At 31.7% G+C, this 5314-nt stretch overlaps 1 long non-coding RNA gene across 1 annotated transcript; it reads right to left on the bottom strand.

Moving 5' to 3' along the window:
* Nucleotides 1–2762: 2762 nt before the first annotated feature.
* Nucleotides 2763–5306, bottom strand: LOC111400062. The gene is made up of 2 exons (XR_002703832.1): nucleotides 5201–5306; nucleotides 2763–4345 (listed from the first exon to the last, which is right to left on the bottom strand). It is a non-coding gene; the product is annotated as an uncharacterized LOC111400062 (long non-coding RNA).
* Between the last annotated feature and the right edge of the window lie 8 nt (nucleotides 5307–5314).

The raw sequence follows: 5314 nt of genomic DNA, 5'->3' as shown, positions 1-5314 counted from the left end.
TTTTTTTTATTTTTTGGTTGGCAATAGAAATAAATTCTAAAAATTATTGTAAAAAAAATATTTCACTTTAATTGGTAATTTTCATGTAAAACAAAGTCAAACGAACACTAAAAGATAAATGATTTTCTTGATTTTTTTTTTTTGTTGGCAATGAAAACAAATTTCATTCCCAAAACTAGTAAAATTTGTCCCTTTAATTGACAATTTTTATGTAAAATAAAGCCAAACGAACACAAAAAACACTTTTATTTTAATATTTGCCACGTGGAAAATTATACCAATCAAACACAATAATTTACAATTCACAGGAAAATAATTTATAGGCAATTCAATTCCCTAGAATTTGTTTTCAGTTTAATTCAATTCTATCTTTACAATCAAATGGATCCTAATATGATGACGGAGAAACCCCAACTGGGTAAAACTCCGAGACAAGCCAATTACCTCAACTATAGACAATTACTGTTACAATTAGATGCTGTCTAGCTAACTCCACTAGACTTTCCGATCTACTTTCTATAATCTCCAAGATACTCTTGTTTCCTTCAGCTACTCCATCTTGTATTGTCTCTTCCAATGGAATTTCAAGAATCACCAATTCTTGTGCTTTTCCTGTTCTTAGAGTCCACCTCTTCCAATGCCCAACTGAGATGGTACCTTCCTTAAAGTGTTAAGGAAATGGGTGTTTTGAATTTTGGATCTTTGATGTTTTCTCAAAAGATGGTGTATGAAATCAAGAATCGAAGGATTGAATCACAAATGATGAATGTGTTCTTGAATTTTCAAAGAATAATATGGAAAAGAAACACAATGAAACAACCACATGATTTTCTTGTGAGGGCTTGGGTATCTATAGTTGAAAGGGTTTACGTAGTTTGGGCAGAATAAAACACTTTAAAAAAACGCAAATTAGGTTTTCTTGGAATGCACTGTTGCTCGAGCGACAAGCGAGCAACGTTGTTTCGCTAGAGCGAAGTCCGGGCGACAGGCAAGCAACAATTATTCTGTTTTTGTCGCTTGAGCAATGTCTTGACGAGCAGCTAGTGAAATTGCGGCGTCTCCTCTTTCCTTATTCTGGACTCAAACCTTAACATACCTAACTCATCTATACAAAATTGCACCTAACTTCTTGATTTTTACACATGTTCAATTTAGTTCTTTTTGTTCACAAAATCGTCAATTACATAAAACCTAACATAGGTATTGCAAAATAAAGCTTACTTGTTGATCCACTCGTGAATATTAAGAAATTGGCTAAAAGGAAATTGTAAACAATTAATTAAAGAGGTGATAATTTTGTCAATAAAATTCTGAAATCATGAAAATTAGCTAGAAAAAAACTCGTAACGTAATATAACAATTTATTCACCTTATAACGACGAATTGTATCGTCAATAACGAAGGCTCAACTGCTTTGCCCAGAGTTTTGCTGAGAAGATCGGTTCACTTGGAAAAATTAGAGATAATCCTACAAATTTTACTCTGTACGAACTGAGCACTTTATAGGATACTAGAAAAGAATTTACTTTAAGCTTTAGAACAATATGTGCTCAACTTTTATATACATTATCAAATAAGGAGGGTAGTCGGTAGTCCCCATAGCAAATATAGAAGACTTTATTGTAAAGGGATAAATCTCACATCGAACAGATATGAAAATATTAATTAACATATAAGGATTTAGGCTAAAGTTTACCTCTCTAGATGGAACCTCAAGCTCATTGAACTTAAACGAGCAATTTGATTCAACCAAGTTTCAAACGAATACATTATTTTCAAAATTAGTCTGCTCAAAAGAGTACCATCTTGCGCCCACTTCAAATAAATATAAAAATATTAATCAACTTATAAGAATTTAGGCTACTCCTTTTAATAAAATTGACATTTTAAGGTGAAAAATCCAAGTTTTAATAGAGCTTAAGAAGTTTTCAAAAAGTGCATCATATAGTGTCTCTGTTAGAACTAAGAACGGAATAACTTTCTAAGAATTATGAGAAAAAATGATTTTTACTGGTTATGTTTAACAGAGTTCTTGAATCAGCAATCAAATCAGTGGTGTTTCTCTCCTTGGCTCGAGTTGAGATCTGCTGTCCAATTTTTGTTGTTAATTCAATTAATTATTAACACGTCATTTTAAATTAATATATCATCAGTTGGTACGTTAGTGGTGAATTTGAAATGTCATGTTAATTTAAAAATGACTTGTCAATAATTAATTGGATAGAGAACAAGTTGGACAAGCAAATCTCAACTTAGTCCGAATTGGTCCACTACCAAAACTGCTAAAAATTGATGAAGATTAAGTAAAATCACTAGTATTATTTTCTTTGATGTTCGCGATCTTGGAAGATCTAAAGTCCTTTATGGCGTGTTATGAATCATTGGACTGATCAAACTAGAGATGAATAATAAAGAAAAATGAATGAAAATCCTTTTATTGTATAGTGCTGTTTATCGACTACCCAATCTCTATTGGAACATAAAGATTATGTAGTTTCAAATTTACTTAATTTAAAGCAATTTTCAAAAAGGAAGCTGCAGCACTCTAGAAAAGATATTAAATGAATTCGATTTTGCTATCATATTTTTCCAGTTGAAAGGGATTAAAAGAACGTCATAATCGACTCATGTAGAAGAATTAACAAACAACTTGTTGTTAGAGACAAAATAACATTCGAACTTAGAGTTAGTTGGTTCAGTTTAAAATAAAAAGTTAACAACTTATTATGTGTGGTGTATTTAAAATTAAAGTGAACAACATAGACAAATAAGAGAGGAACTCAATATATCTCAATAATAAAAATCAGTAGTGATTTTGTAACTAAAAAAACCCTACTCCTATTTTACATTGAACTCTTTAGATAAAAAAGATAGAAGTTGCTTATCTAAACAAATAGGGATAATTGTAGCAAAAGCTCAAAATCTTCGAAATACTAGCAGACTTTCTCCAAGCTTTTCAAACGTTATAACTGTCACTCCAAATCTTTTGGATGATTTTCACTCATATTTCTATTAGTTGACCCAAAAAGTTAGTTTGAACATTTTTTTTAATAATTTTATAAAAGGTAAAATAGTAACTTGCAATTTACTACATTATTTAATTAAAGTAAATAAATACAAAAAAATAAAAAAGGAAATGAAGAAAAATAAAAATATTTATCGTCTTCACCCAAAACCCTACACCTTACACCCCAAACCAAAACCAATACCACCTAGTCATCGTCAGCGCCATCAACAACGCAAAATGTTGCACGCATACTCCTTCCACTTCTGAACCACCTCGTAAAACACATTCTTATTCCTCTACTCCAACCGATGAATTGAATGAGGCTGATTGACTTCGTTTTGCGGTACGACAGGCTGGAACTATTTTTGATGATGTTTCAAAATGAACTTTTGCCTAGATGAGGCTTACCGACTGACAATAGTGCGTGACCGTGAGTATTGTTGGATTTATTAGAATTTTTAGAAAAAATGTGCGATTCTTGATGCTTTGGAGTTTGATCTATATATATATATTGTCGTTTGCCCAATAGTATGTACGGTTTGTGTGTTTGTGGTTCATGGCTGATGGTTGAGGTGACGAATGATTTTATTGCTTGGGTTTGATTTTTGGTCGGGAGATGGGGGTGGCAATTTTTGGGGATGACGGTAATGTTGGATTCGATGGTAGCAATGATGGTAGTTGGTTTGCGGTGGTAGTGATGAGTGAGTGTGGAGTAATGGTGTTGAAGCTTTGCAATGACGTCGATAGTCGCTAGCGGTTGTAGACATTAAGGGCGGGATGGATTTAGGTAGAAGAAAGATTGGCTTTTCCGTTTCATTTCTTTTTTGTTTTTTTTTTTGTTTTGTAATTTAATTATTTTAATTCTTTAATGTGATAAATATGGAAGTACATTTTGCCCTCATTTGATCAAAATGTAATCAAAATTAATTTTTAACTGACAGTGGACCGGATGGAAACCATCCAAAAAGGCTTGCGATGCAATGGTTGAAAAGTTTGGGTTGACAACTTTAGTGTTTGAAAGATTTAGAAAAAGTCAACTAGTGTTTCAAAAGTTTGAGACTTTTGCTACTATTATCCCAAACAAATAATTTAGAAAGGAAATTATCAAATACGGGAAATTAAATCCTAATGTATTACTTATTCTAGTTTATACTATATGGGTATTTCTTTGGCTTGTTTCCCTAGCTAATTTTTTCATTGCACGCAAATCACCCAGTTAATATACTGGCACAACATGCTTGATAGTTTAGTGTTAAACCACTTCATCTAATTATTTTATATATTTACACCCATTCCGACACACTTTAGTGTTAAACCATCGACAATTTGTAATCTCACCTACAATGTGAATAAAATTTTCCATTAAGACAAATATAAAAAATATTAACTTTTCTCGTTAATCTAGGTCAAGTATATTTGTTTGTTTATCTTAATTTGATATTTAAACACGTAATGGAATGTCACAAAATGATTCAAACATGAAATTTAATAAGAGTAAACAAAGATAGGTGTTGAAATAAATTGTCCGAATCATCATTGTCAAAAATGGTGCAAAATGAAGATAATTGGTACTATTATTTAGAGGTGAGAAATTGGTGGACTGAAAATTTCTCTGAGGGAGAGTACATGCCAAGTCGCAACACATAGGTCCACTTAACTGGACTGATGGTGATAAGTGTTAAGAGCAATCAAGCTCCAACAATGGCAGTACTATCATGAATTTTTCCAAGAAAAGTTGCAATTTTCAAAGAATCCATTAATTTGTTCACAAGAAAACACTCCACTTTGAATTATGTCCATAAAACAATCAAATTTAATTTGAATCTCCTTTAGATATGACCAAGAAACATAAAACTCTCAGTTTGGATGCAAATTTACAAATGATTTATATTTTATAATAAGATGGATCGAAGTCAAAAATTAAATTCAACCACGTATTAATAGCTACTACTTATTATAGTGAACACATTTTGTGGCATACACTAATATTCCTCTGTATAAATCATTTATAAATTTGTCAAAAGAAGGCAAAATCAATCTTGTTCAATATCTACAAGCATTTAAAGCGCGTTTAACGATACTGCCTCATTGTGTAAGAGAGAGATTTTGTCGATAATGTTTAGTTGATTAAGTGCACTTCGATTTAATGTCGTGTCATTAGAGAATAATAAAAAGATTAGAAGGTGGCCTCACCTCTTTTTGGCACTGCAAATTCTTGTCTAATAACATGTCATGTGTCCATCATCCACGGTATGAGAGAATACATATCAGAAACTTTCTGGGGAAAACAAAAAAAAAAAAAAAAGG

Source organism: Olea europaea, chromosome 1 (assembly GCF_002742605.1).
Source record: "Olea europaea var. sylvestris chromosome 1, O_europaea_v1, whole genome shotgun sequence".
Classification (NCBI taxonomy): Eukaryota; Viridiplantae; Streptophyta; class Magnoliopsida; order Lamiales; family Oleaceae; genus Olea; species Olea europaea.
Note: the sequence above shows the minus strand (reverse complement) of the source record. Positions and strands in the feature narration are given on the sequence as shown.